This window comes from Rutilus rutilus (genome assembly GCF_951802725.1).
Source record: "Rutilus rutilus genome assembly, chromosome: 1".
Taxonomy (NCBI): Eukaryota; Metazoa; Chordata; class Actinopteri; order Cypriniformes; family Leuciscidae; genus Rutilus; species Rutilus rutilus.
The window spans coordinates 295502-310573 of NC_140209.1; the positions used below are offsets into that span (position 1 = coordinate 295502).

Below are 15072 nucleotides of genomic sequence, written 5' to 3' on the forward strand. Positions count from 1 at the left end.
GTGGGATCATCTGGTTGAAACGAGAGGAACAGCTGTGTGTCATCAGCATAGCAGTGGTAGGAGAAGCCGTGTGCCTGTATGATGTGTCCCAGTGATGTAGTGTAGATGGAGAAGAGGAGGGGACCAAGAACTGAACCCTGGGGAACCCCTGTGGTCAGTTGATGTGCTCTGGATACCTCACCTCTCCATGCGACCTTGAAGGACCTACCTGTGAGATAGGACTCAAACCAGTGGAGTGAAGTTCCTGTGATGCCCAGTGATGAGAGGCTGGACATAAGGATCTGATGATTCACAGTGTCGAAGGCAGCAGACAGATCCAGGAGAATGAGGACTGAGGACTTGGAAGCAGCTTTAGCGATCCGTAGGGCTTCTGTGACTGACAGTAATGCAGTTTCTGTTGAATGCCCTTTCTTGAAGCCAGATTGGTTGACATCCAGCTGGTTGTTTAGAGACAAAAAGGATGTTATTTGGTTGAAAACAGCTCTTTCAAGTGTCTTCGCAATGAATGGTAGGAGGGAGATAGGTCTGTAATTCTCTACAGATGATGTGTTTAGTGTTGGTTTTTTAAGCAGTGGAGTGACCCGAGCCTGCTTGAATGCTGTAGGGAAGGTGCCAGTATGGAGGGATGAGTTGATTATGTGTGTGAGTGATGGTAGAAGTGTCGGAGAGATGGCTTGTAGAAGGTGTGAGGGGATGGGGTCTAGAGGGCAGGTGGTAGGATGACTGGAGAGGAGAAGTGTAGATACTTCTTCCTCGGTTAGCGAGGAGAAGGAGAACAGTGGGATATTGGCTGTGGAAGCGGTCAGTCTGGGTTCCTGTGTGTGTGGAGCTGAAAACTGACTGCTGATAGATGTTGTTTTGTTGGTGAAGAAGTTCGCAAAATCGTCAGCAGTTAAGGAGGAGGAGGGTGGTGGTGGAGGTGGGCAGAGGAGAGAGTTGAATGTCTTGAAGAGTGAACGTGTGTTGGAGGAGCTGTTGATCTTGTTGTGGAAGTATGAAGATTTTGCAGCATGAACATCCACAGAAAAGGAAGAGAGGAGAGATTGATACATACTCAGGTCAGATGCGTCTTTTGATTTGTGCCATTTCCTCTCCGCTGCCCTAAGTTCAGTCCGGTGTTCCCGAAGAACCTCAGATAACCAGGGGTTAGGGGGAGTAGCACGTGCTGGCCTGGAGGAGAGAGGGCAGATAATGTCTAGAGAAGAGGTTAGAGTGGAGCATAAGATGTCCGTTGCTGTGTTCACATCCAGAGATGAGAATTGTGAGGGTGGGGGAAGAGAAGATGACACGGCAGAGGAAAGATGGGAGGGAGAAAGTGAGCGCAGGTTTCGCCTGAAAGTGACTGGTGGGGGTGTTGGTGGTGAAGGGGTAGAGAGATGTAGACTGAAAGTAATGAGGAAATGATCTGAAACATGGAGAGGTCTCACCAGGATGTTGTCTGTGATGCAATTGCGTGTGTAAACCAGGTCCAGTTGGTTGCCTGATTTGTGAGTACCTGTGGTGATGAGTCGTTTGAGATCGAAAGAGGCTAGGAGAGAGGTGAAGTCTGTTGCATGCGGCTTTTCGAGATGGATGTTGAAGTCACCAAAGACTAGAAGTGGGGTGCCGTCCTCAGGGAAAGTGGACAGCAGCACATCCAGCTCATCTACAAAGTTTCCCAGCTGACCAGGGGGACGATAAATGACTACAATATGGATCTTAATGGGAGTTGTAAGTGTAATAGCATGATATTCAAATGAGTTGTTGTTGCATAGAGAAGAGAGTGCGGAGTATTTGAAATTGTTAGAAACGAGGAGCCCTGTTCCCCCACCTCTCCCAGACTGGCGAGGGGAGTGAGAGAAGGAGAAATTGCTAGAGAGAGCAGCAGGGGTTGCTGAGTTTTCTGGACGAATCCAGGTCTCAGTCAAGCCCAAGATACTAAGAGTAGAATGAGATGCGAAGGCTGGAATGAAGTCAGCTTTATTGACTGCTGACTGACAATTCCATAGACCCACGGAAAGAGAGAGTGGAGTGTGTGAGGATGAGAGAATTGGACGCAGATTGGCAGTATTGCGTTGTCTTTTGCGCGCGATGAAGGGGCGTTGGCGAGAGATCACAGTAATGTGTTGAAAGCACATGTTGATTAATGTCAACAATAAGATAAGAGAGGGAAGGAGAGGGGAAAAGGAGATACGTAAGTGCCTTTCTAGTGTCCTTGCTCGGTGGAGTCGCGCAGGTAGAGTCGCTGGTCTTTACCCGAGTCGGTCTTCACACGAGGAGGCTGAGCACGAGAGCTGAACGCTTCCGCTGACGCTTCCGCGACAGCGCGCAAATTACATAGTTATACAGATAATGCTTCACCGCTTGAGTGAGTACAGCTGTTTCGCTCGGGCAATTAAGTCAAATAACGTGACAATGTGCCGAATCGAAACTGCTGAGAGCAAATAAGGCTTAAGTGCAAATTAGACTGCAATATTAATTTTCACTCGCGGCTTTTGTTTAATGTAGTCAGCGCGTCTACTCAAATACAGAATTATGTGAAGTTTAAAAATTGAAAATAAGCAGAGAATCGAAAATGGCCTTACCTTGACTAAAACACAACACTTAAATGACAGGAAAACTGAGTAGTCCAGAAAAACACTTGCATGCGCGTTCGTTGGGGTGCCTCTTATGCTGAACGCTGGTCCTGACGAATGACCTTAAGTTCCTCTATTTATAACTGTTCCTACAGATGCTGTTTCGCTCGGGCAATTAAGTCAAATAACGTGACAATGTGCCGAATCGAAACTGCTGAGAGCAAATAAGGCTTAAGTGCAAATTAGACTGCAATATTAATTTTCACTCGCGGCTTTTGTTTAATGTAGTCAGCGCGTCTACTCAAATACAGAATTATGTGAAGTTTAAAAATTGAAAATAAGCAGAGAATCGAAAATGGCCTTACCTTGACTAAAACACAACACTTAAATGACAGGAAAACTGAGTAGTCCAGAAAAACACTTGCATGCGCGTTCGTTGGGGTGCCTTTTATGCTGAACGCTGGTCCTGACGAATGACCTTAAGTTCCTCTATTTATAACTGTTCCTACAGATGCTGTTTCGCTCGGGCAATTAAGTCAAATAACGTGACAATGTGCCGAATCGAAACTGCTGAGAGCAAATAAGGCTTAAGTGCAAATTAGACTGCAATATTAATTTTCACTCGCGGCTTTTGTTTAATGTAGTCAGCGCGTCTACTCAAATACAGAATTATGTGAAGTTTAAAAATTGAAAATAAGCAGAGAATCGAAAATGGCCTTACCTTGACTAAAACACAACACTTAAATGACAGGAAAACTGAGTAGTCCAGAAAAACACTTGCATGCGCGTTCGTTGGGGTGCCTTTTATGCTGAACGCTGGTCCTGACGAATGACCTTAAGTTCCTCTATTTATAACTGTTCCTACAGATGCTGTTTCGCTCGGGCAATTAAGTCAAATAACGTGACAATGTGCCGAATCGAAACTGCTGAGAGCAAATAAGGCTTAAGTGCAAATTAGACTGCAATATTAATTTTCACTCGCGGCTTTTGTTTAATGTAGTCAGCGCGTCTACTCAAATACAGAATTATGTGAAGTTTAAAAATTGAAAATAAGCAGAGAATCGAAAATGGCCTTACCTTGACTAAAACACAACACTTAAATGACAGGAAAACTGAGTAGTCCAGAAAAACACTTGCATGCGCGTTCGTTGGGGTGCCTCTTATGCTGAACGCTGGTCCTGACGAATGACCTTAAGTTCCTCTATTTATAACTGTTCCTACAGATGCTGTTTCGCTCGGGCAATTAAGTCAAATAACGTGACAATGTGCCGAATCGAAACTGCTGAGAGCAAATAAGGCTTAAGTGCAAATTAGACTGCAATATTAATTTTCACTCGCGGCTTTTGTTTAATGTAGTCAGCGCGTCTACTCAAATACAGAATTATGTGAAGTTTAAAAATTGAAAATAAGCAGAGAATCGAAAATGGCCTTACCTTGACTAAAACACAACACTTAAATGACAGGAAAACTGAGTAGTCCAGAAAAACACTTGCATGCGCGTTCGTTGGGGTGCCTCTTATGCTGAACGCTGGTCCTGACGAATGACCTTAAGTTCCTCTATTTATAACTGTTCCTACAGATGCTGTTTCGCTCGGGCAATTAAGTCAAATAACGTGACAATGTGCCGAATCGAAACTGCTGAGAGCAAATAAGGCTTAAGTGCAAATTAGACTGCAATATTAATTTTCACTCGCGGCTTTTGTTTAATGTAGTCAGCGCGTCTACTCAAATACAGAATTATGTGAAGTTTAAAAATTGAAAATAAGCAGAGAATCGAAAATGGCCTTACCTTGACTAAAACACAACACTTAAATGACAGGAAAACTGAGTAGTCCAGAAAAACACTTGCATGCGCGTTCGTTGGGGTGCCTTTTATGCTGAACGCTGGTCCTGACGAATGACCTTAAGTTCCTCTATTTATAACTGTTCCTACAGATGCTGTTTCGCTCGGGCAATTAAGTCAAATAACGTGACAATGTGCCGAATCGAAACTGCTGAGAGCAAATAAGGCTTAAGTGCAAATTAGACTGCAATATTAATTTTCACTCGCGGCTTTTGTTTAATGTAGTCAGCGCGTCTACTCAAATACAGAATTATGTGAAGTTTAAAAATTGAAAATAAGCAGAGAATCGAAAATGGCCTTACCTTGACTAAAACACAACACTTAAATGACAGGAAAACTGAGTAGTCCAGAAAAACACTTGCATGCGCGTTCGTTGGGGTGCCTCTTATGCTGAACGCTGGTCCTGACGAATGACCTTAAGTTCCTCTATTTATAACTGTTCCTACAGATGCTGTTTCGCTCGGGCAATTAAGTCAAATAACGTGACAATGTGCCGAATCGAAACTGCTGAGAGCAAATAAGGCTTAAGTGCAAATTAGACTGCAATATTAATTTTCACTCGCGGCTTTTGTTTAATGTAGTCAGCGCGTCTACTCAAATACAGAATTATGTGAAGTTTAAAAATTGAAAATAAGCAGAGAATCGAAAATGGCCTTACCTTGACTAAAACACAACACTTAAATGACAGGAAAACTGAGTAGTCCAGAAAAACACTTGCATGCGCGTTCGTTGGGGTGCCTCTTATGCTGAACGCTGGTCCTGACTGTACCGATGTAATGATAACTGTACCGATGTAATGATAACTGTTACGATAACTGTAACCACAGCTGTAACGATAACTGTAACGATCACTGTAACCATAACTGTAATGTTAACTGTAACGATAACAGCAACCATAACTGTAACAATCACTGTAACCATAACTGTAACGATCACTGTAACCATAACTGTAATGATAACTGTGACGATCACTGTAACCATAACTGTAATGATAACTGTACCGATAACTGTAACAATAACTGTAACGACAACTGTAACGATAACTGTATAACGATCACTGTAACCATAACTGTAACGATAACTGTAACCACAACTGTAACGATAACTGTAACGATAACTGTAACCATAACTGTAACCATAACTGTAACGATCACTGTAACCATAACTGTAACGACAACTGTAACGATAACTGTATAACGATCACTGTAACCATAACTGTAATGTTAACTGTACCGATGTAACGATAACTGTAACGATAACTGTAACCACAACTGTAACGATAACTGTAACGATAACTGTAACCATAACTGTAACCATAACTGTAACGATCACTGTAACCATAACTGTAATGTTAACTGTACCGATAACTGTAACCACAACTGTACCGATAACTGTACCGATGTAATGATAACTGTTACGATAACTATAACCACAGCGGTAATGATAACTGTAACGATCACTGTAACGATCACTGTAACCATAACTGTAATGTTAACTGTACCGATAACTGTAACCACAACTGTAACGATAACTGTAACCACAACTGTAACCATAACTGTAACCACAACTGTAACCATAACTGTAACGATCACTGTAACCATAACTGTAACCATAACTGTAACCACAACTGTAACCACAACTGTAACCATAACTGTAACCATAACTGTAACGATCACTGTAACGATCACTGTAACATAACTGTAGTTTTAACTGTAACCACAACTGTAACGATAACTGTAACGATCACTGTAACGATCACTGTAACATAACTGTAGTTTTAACTGTAACCACAACTGTAACCATAACTGTAACGATCACTGTAACGATCACTGTAACATAACTGTAGTTTTAACTGTAACCACAACTGTAACGATAACTGTAACGATCACTGTAATGATCACTGTAACGATCACTGTAACATAACTGTAGTTTTAACTGTAACCACAACTGTAACCATAACTGTAACGATCACTGTAACGATCACTGTAACATAACTGTAGTTTTAACTGTAACCACAACTGTAACGATAACTGTAACCATAACTGTAATGTTAACTGTACCGATAACTGTACTTGGCTTGCTCAGTTGGGGATATTTAATTTTATCAATCAATAAATTCCACTAGAAACAAACCTTGTTGTATTATTTTAATTTAATACTGTGAAGCTGCTTTGATACAATCTGTATTGTGAAATGCGCTATACAAATATAGTTGACTTGACTGTACCGATAACTGTAACGATCACTGTAACCACAACTGTAACGATAACAGTAATCATAACTGTAACGATAACTGTAACAATAACTGTAACCACAACTGTAACAATCATTGTAACCACAACTGTAACGATAACAGTAATCATAACTGTAACGATAACTGTAACAATAACTGTAACCACAACTGTAACAATCATTGTAACCACAACTGTAACGATAACAGTAATCATAACTGTAACGATAACTGTAACAATAACTGTAACCATAACTGTAACAATAACTGTAACGATCACTGTAACCATAACTGTAACCATAACTGTAACCATAACTGTAACCATAACTGTAACAATAGCTGTAACCATAACTGTAACAATCACAATAACGATAACTGTAACGATAAATGTAACGATAACAGTAATCATAACTGTAACAATAACTGTAACCGTAACTGTAACAATCACAGTAATCATAACTGTAACCATAACTGTAACCATAACAGTAATCATAACTGTAACCATAACTTAAGGCTGGCCGATAAAACGATAACGATAATAATCGCAATATAATTGTTCTCGATAAAACGATATAAGAGTTCGATAAATGTTCGATAATGTTTATGCGGCAAAAGCGGAACGAAACTCATTTGAACCGCGCGCGACTCGTCAGCTATGGCGTTATTTTTTAGTCAAAAGTTATGAGCGTGTAAGACATGCTCACGAGCACATTATGTTATTTCACACGCGCAAAAATGAACCTTCAGCTGGCATGATAAAAGTACTCGCGCACAAATTCAACAACCGAGAGGTGTACAGGTAGCTGCGAGCGAGCGCCTGGCTTACTCTCATAGGTTAACTCTGCTTGTACAGTGGAATCCTGCTCGCGCGCAGCGGGCTTCTGCTGGCGGAGTGCTGTTTTGCTCGCGCAGTGGATTTCTGCTCGCTCGAGTCTACATGACTTTTGACAATTTGGGGGCGGAAACCAAGGAGGGCACTGACCCTCTTATGATTGGTCACTTTCATCATGGAAAATCTTGGGAAATCCTAACCCCGCCCACCTTCTGACGCAGCGCGCGCCACTCAGTTCGCTCTGCTACTCCGGCTATCTCTGTGTATATTGTAGACAACGAAATATGTGATAAAACACCATACTAACTCTTTTCGGTTTCATTTAAAGAAATCTTAAACATGATAGCCACACAAATGTGGTTCAGGCAACGCGTATTGATTATATTCACTGCACATAACGTTTGCCTATTTATAAAAATATTAGGGATGTCCCGATACCACTTTTTCACTTCCGATACCGATACCGATACCGATGCCGCAGCTTTGGCTATTTGCCGATACCGATATCAATCCGATATTTTTATTTTATTCTTGAACTAATACTAATAATAATAAAATATAATGGAAGCACTTTGCTCAATTAGCCGCATAAAAACATCTCACTCAAATGGAGAACAAATACTTCAGCTGATAATGAAAGACTGCCACCCTTTATTCAAAAGACCTTGAGATATGTTTGGTAACCTGAATGAATTTAAAATTAATTTGCTATATTTCAGATCAATATATTTGTTTCCTTAAAATTTTAATTAACTTTAACTTTATTATCATCTGAATTATAAATAATTTATTTCTGTATAAAATAATACTACTTTTAAAAACACATTTGATTTTCTTTTTTATTCAATGTAGAATGTGTAACTTAAAAATAAACAGATTAGTGCTCTGCTTTAGGACAAGAAATGAAAACCAATGCAATGATGAATGTCCAAAAGATGAGATCATTTTTGCTTTTAAACAGCATGTGTGTGTGTGTGTGTGTGTGTGTGTGTGTGTGTGTGTGTGTGTGTGTGATTTTGGTTGGGTGACAGTTACAGTTTGACAAGAGTTTACAGTTTGACAAAAGCACAATGTTGTGTTTTACACAAATATAAGTAGGCTAAACCCTTTTTGCAGTTTTAATGATGTCCTGTATGAAAATGATGGAGTATGTTTTTATGTTTCCACTGTTCGATCGCGCCCGTGCCTCTCTCTCTCTGACACACACACACTCCAGCATTGCAATCTTGACATCGCAGCCTGTTCATTTTGCTGCGTTCACGCCAAACGCGAATAGAGCGTCAAATTTGCGTCTATCGCGTCTAGTTCGATGCTTGAACAGTTTGAATCCATTCGTGCGTCCAAAGCGAATAGGACGCGCCGCGCGCATATAATGATAAAGTGAGCGTTTGAAGCGATACAGACGCGCGTTCAGAGCTAAGGCAGGGCTACAGATTAGGTGTCCCTAAAGAACCCCCATATGCGCGTATCTAACAGTAACGTTAGTTCCGTATTACATTAATTAATGTGCACGCGAGATTTATTTATTTTTATACCGTGTATTCTCTGTGTAAATCCATGCACCGAACGTACGTTCAGTACGAATACGTACCGTTCCACCCCTAATGGGTATCGGATCATAGGTATTGGATAAAAAAATTTCTCCCCTCCGATATCCGATCTAGCATTTTGGGCCAGTATCGGCACGATACCGATGCCGTGGATCGGATCGGGACATCCCTAAAAAATATATATATATATATATATAAAACACAAACCTGCCTCTTTTCGTTTTAAATATAATATAAAACCATTAAACATTTTAATATGGTCCAGGCAATATGTGCATTTGTACTAAACAATAGATTTTGCAGTAAACAACATTACAGTTTTTAAAAATTTTACATACATTTATTACAATTTAAAATGACAAAACTCAACCCAGTCTCTTTTTGTTAAATTTCAGTTTTTATCAATATTAGCTATTATAAAAGGATCCACCTTTTTCTGCTCAGTCTAAACAATGCGTGCTGCCATGACGATGACTCCGGTTGCCTACTTCCGGTTAGCTTGACCTGTACTAGCAGCGAGAGAATGAGTTCAGCGAGAGCGCTTGAGTTCAGCGAAGAACACACACGTCTCCGTGATTTACAGATGAAACAGCGCTGACTAACAGGAGAAACACTGTACATTTTGTAACAATTGTATTATATTATTAATGTAGACAATGTATTAAAGGACTAATGGAATATACAGTATTTAGGCTACTGTTTTTCATACTAATACCATAGAAACCGTAAAGATGTAGCCATGATAGTGAGGTGCTGTGGGCTGTGCCTGCTTTATCTGTGGTTATCATGATACTGGACATGGTTCATTTCAATAAAACTCAGTCAGAATATTACATTTTACCAAATAAAAATGAGGTTGTTACATTTTTTTAACAGATGTTACTGTTGTTGTTAATGAACATAAATGTCACATAGTAAATCTGCATAACCTATAGGTATATCACACTCACTGTGGAGGACAGTAGATCACCGTTCTGATAATCATCTGAGAGAGAACGATTGACATGTTCAGTGTTACGCACTCTAGGGGGAAATCAATTCACGTGAATCGCAATTCTTTCTTCCGCCGATTTGAATCGACTTACAAATTTCAAAAATCAATTTTCTAAATGTTTCATAATGTGACGATGTCAGTTCAGAGGAGGAAGCTTTATGAAGCTTATACTCCACAACAGCAGTTCATCAACATCAATAGCCTGAGATAATGTTGAGTTGGTCGAGCTTTTCTTGCGATCTTTCCGTGTGCAGGTACTTCAGTTTTTAAGAAGCACGTTCAGCGTGGACATGCAGCAAGCGAACAAACGCCCGTCTGTAAGAGAGAGTGGACATGTCCTGCATCTGAGGGACAGTGATAAACACTGAGAACGCAACGGCCCGTAACTCGAGCGATCGGCTACTGATCAGGGCTGCGTTTCCCCGAAGCATCGGAAGCTTAGACTGATCGTAGAGCGATTACCGCTAATCAGCTTTAGCTTACGCTGAGATCCAGATGATCCTCTCTTCCTCTGTCGACTTATCTCTCACTCTAATGATGCCGAAGCGCGACTCGCGGCGAATATGAACGCTAGCTTATATTAGCGCAGTTATGAGGCGTGTATCACCCTCGACTGGGACTAACGCTCTATTCTCAATCACATTTCAGTTCGATACCTGCTATAGATTTGATCATAGATTTTAAATCTTGCATATTTCGAATTGAAATTTTATTCAAAATCGGGATTCCAAAAGATTCCCACCCCTACCGCACTCCAGGGGGAAGCACAGGTTTCCCAGCATGCCTCTGGATCAGACACACGTCACCCATCTACCGTGTTTAATTAGCAGAGTCCGTAATGAGGCTCTTTAATGGCATCATTAGTCATGTTGACACGTGTCTGTTTCTCACACAATACCTGTTATGTGTGTGTGTGTGTGAGTGTTTATGAGTGTGTGTTTCTCTCACACAATACCTGTTGTGTGTGTGAGTGTGTTTATGAGTGTGTGTTTCTCTCACACAATACCAGTGAGTTTAAGAGTCTATGAGTCCGTTAACCAGTGAGTGTTTGAGAGAGTGTGTGATCTGTTAACCAGTGTGTGTGTGTGTGTGTGTGTGATCCAGTAACGTGTGTAATAATGTAAAAATGTATGTAATGCATGTGTTTGTGTAATGTGTGAGTGTGTGTAATGTGTGTGTGTGAGTGTGTGTAATAATGTGTGTAATAATGCGTGTGTGTAATGTGTATGTAATAATGTGTGTAATAATGCATGTGTGTAATGTGTGTGTGAGTGTATGTAATAATGTGTGTAATGCGTGTGTGTAATAATGTGTGTGTGTGTAATAATGTGTGTGTGTGTAATAATGCGTGTGTGTAATGTGTATGTAATAATTTGTGTAATAATGCGTGTGTGTAGCGTGTGTGTGAGTGTATGTAATAATGTGTGTAATGCGTGTGTGTAATAATGTGTGTGTGTGTGTATGTAATGTGTGTGTTTAAAGCTATTTACAGTTTCAGGACTAGTTTAATTTGACATCTGTCATTATCTGAGATTTTTTTTCGAGGCTGAAATAATAACAATAACAACAACAACAAAGATGACGATGATGATGATAAGGAGTTTGCAGTGCCACTATCACTGTGTGTGTGTTGGTGTGTGTTCATTAACTGAAATCAGAATGTGTCGTTAATGCTGAAGCTCGACATGATATTGACGGAAACATCTAGAACTCAAACCTCCTCCATTCGCCTGTTCCTCACAGCACATTAGCATTAGCTCTTTAGCACGGCTCAGATTTGCGCACAAACACCGAATAAACGCGTTCAATCCGCAGATTAATGAGCGCGTCAGAGGAGCGAGCGCGACACACATCGACGCTCGCGTTCCCTGGGTATAAACGCGTTCCTGAGGCGAATCGCGAACACGATGAGCGGATCCCTGATGCTGCAAACACACAACAACGCCACAGTAAACACACACACACACACACACGCACAGATGTCTGATAATGTGGTGTTTTTACCGGACAGGCCCGTCTGATGTCCCCGGGCTCGAGTCCCGTGCTCCCCCGCTTCCCTGCACCGATCCGCGGCTCCCGCGCCGAGCTCACCCGCCTCACGGAACCGACCGGGCCTCGAACTCCACCGACACGGAGTCGCGAACGTTTTTTTCCCTTTTGTCTTTCTCTTTCTCGCGTCAGGAACAGCGAGAGGAGCTCAAGCGGTCCACGCGCGCCCCCCCCTCACGCGCGCACCGCATACATCACGCACGCGTCTGACGCGCACATCTGAGGAATCACATCATCACACTCACACACAAACAACGCTTTACCTGGAGCCTTTCTTTGCACAAAAGGCTCTTTATAGTGGAGAAATGTCATTAAAACGTTCTGACCGCGGAGAAGAGAATGCTCACTGTTCTCTGTGGAGCCTGAAATGGTTCTTCTATGCTGAGAAACACCTTTATTTGTAAGAGTTTTCAGTCATGATGGTGAATCTATCGCTTGTTTGGATGAGAACAGCTGCAGTTATTACTAATGTGTCTGTCAAACATCTGTTCTTATATGTACACTAGCGCGCTAAAGTCTTACATATACGAGCCGATTAATAAACGGAACCGTATATCTGAGGAAACGCTTCTGGAAGAACATGATCAGATGTGGGCGGGGCTTGATCGTGTCTGTGTGGAATTGATTGGATGGTTGTGGTTTGCTATTGGCTGATCTCATGTGAGTGACAGTTTTACACTCTCGTCATCAGAGAAGAGAAGAGATGCTGCAAGTGGAACTTATTCTGATTCAAGATTAATAAAACACCCATAAATCATGTATAGTGAACACTGCAAGATTCCATCAAAATAAAGCAATAAGGCCCATGAAGTTGTTAGGCATAACGCGGAGTAAAAACCCCTCAGCTGTTCTAAATGCACTGTAAAACACGGCTTCAAGTGGCTTATTGCTTTTATAAAACGGTTACTCCATAAAAATATTCATTTTAGAATTAATTTTATTCGTAAAATAAACACCAGCAACAAAAAAATATAACGTTATAACATCTATTCCTCCGCCAAGCAATGTAGTTCCAAAGGGGTTGCCAAGCAACACGCAGCAACAAAGCATCACAAACGGCAGTTTGCGCAGTAACACTAATGTAATGCGGTCACAGGTGTGTGTGTGTGTGTGTGTGTGTGTGTGTGTGTGTGTGTGTGTGGAGTCATTTACAACGGCCTCGAGAGCGGCTCAACCGAACAGAATCAAGGACCGGAACTCTCCGTTTCTTAAAAGAAAACAGATATTTCTGATGTCATGGTGACTCTGTGCTCGGCTCTGATTGGCTGCGTGAATGGCGCGCTCGGGTCGCTCACTCGATCAAAGAAACCGTTGATTAATAATGCGCGCTCCTGCATCGACTCAACAATAGCGCGTGCCGCCGCGGTTGCCGTAGCAACTACAGGCCACACATTCACACAACACACATCAATGAAAACACGACCTGTGTGTCTTCTTGCATTAGTATCAGTGATAATCAAACCTGCGTGACAAGGCTTTGATTCATCTCTCCGTGTAGATCTAGTGTTTGAGCCGCAGAAATGATTACAGAAACACTGATTTCCACCCGCCTCAGGCGTTATGAGATCAGCCGGAAGTGAGGAGTGTTCAGTGTTCCCGCGCTGTTGCACTTCCGCCGCTCGCCACGCGAGGGCAGCGCGACGCCACACACACACACACACACACACACACACACACACACTGATTCAGTTACTGGAGAAGATGGAATACAGATCGCGGGATATAACAGTATATAATTACTCAATTACAGTATATATTTTGAAATATCGCACCGTATGTTAGTGTGCAAGGACCTTAACGTTAGATTAGCGAACGTAACTTCGTTACTGGATAGAGAGGACTTGTCAGTGTTATTCAGCGGCAGCGCACTCCACCACATCAATATAAAATAGATAAATACTACTTTATCTGTTGTTTTAAAGACTATAAAGGCACAATCATATTTTTCCAAAAAAGCCATGGTAAACATTAAAATGTGAGACAAACACCATAGCTGCATGCAACTCGATACTTAATGTTTTTTAAAACCATTTTGAGAATGAAAAGAGGACAGTCTTTTTTTGTTTTCTATTTATTAGAACAAAACTGTGTGGTCCAATAAATGCAGTGCCACATCTAATACCATCTATATTAGGGCACAGGGCATATTGCAAAGATTTTTTTAAATCGTGTTTAATATTTTCTAAACAAGTATTTATTTCCTGTTGAATTTTCTGATTTCCCATGTATTTATTAGAGATATCCATCGGGAGACAGGCGTAATTTGCGGGTGGGATATTGTCCACAACACTTTTTAAAACATCTCGCGACACGATGTGTACAATTAAATAAAACATCTGCGGTTAACTAGCAGAGCATTAAGTCCGTTAATAATAATAGGAAATGAAGCCCTGAAATGTGTTGTTATTTAAATCAAGTGGCGCGGATGCAGTTCTGTGGGTGCGCGCACAGTCTTCACACGGACGCGCGCTTCAATCCATTGCAGACTCTCTGTTCGTTCCGGTGAAACATATATAAATACGATATTCATAGGAAATCACAAAACATCATACACACAAATGTGTCCCTGCTTGATACACAACCACTGATGAACATATTCGGTTTTGATGAGAAAAACTATATGAGTGTGTTCTCTAACCCAGAACCTCTGACCCGCTTGGCAAGACCTCTGCCACTGGACCATTAGAGCACACACGTCATATAGCCCGATCTATGCCTTTATTCACGTGGAAATTCTCGGCACTGACAACATATACTAGATCTCATTAAACCAAAAATTAAACCCAATGTACAATTTAAATCGATTGCTGGACATCGTAATCTTATTGTACATATATCTGATTCAGCATTGTATTAGCAACCCCCCACAATTAGTGTGTGTAAGAGAGAGAGAGAGAGAGAGAGTGTGTGTGTGTGTGTGTGTGTGTGTGTGTGTGTGTGTGTGTGTGTGAGTGAGTGTGTGTGTGTGCCCTGCAGTTCTCTGGTCGTCCTGCAGATGTCGGTATCGTACAGTTATTAT

The 15072-nt window shown here is 41.3% G+C and overlaps 1 protein-coding gene across 2 annotated transcripts in view; it reads right to left on the reverse strand.

Moving 5' to 3' along the window:
• tcf20 (transcription factor 20) overlaps positions 1–12643 on the reverse strand; it is a 36819-nt gene extending 24176 nt beyond the window's left edge. For both annotated transcript variants that reach the window (XM_084403083.1, XM_084403082.1), the window contains exon 1: positions 12009–12643. The gene's annotated coding sequence lies outside the window, so the exon portion shown is untranslated. The remainder of the gene's footprint in view (positions 1–12008) is intronic.
• Between the last annotated feature and the right edge of the window lie 2429 nt (positions 12644–15072).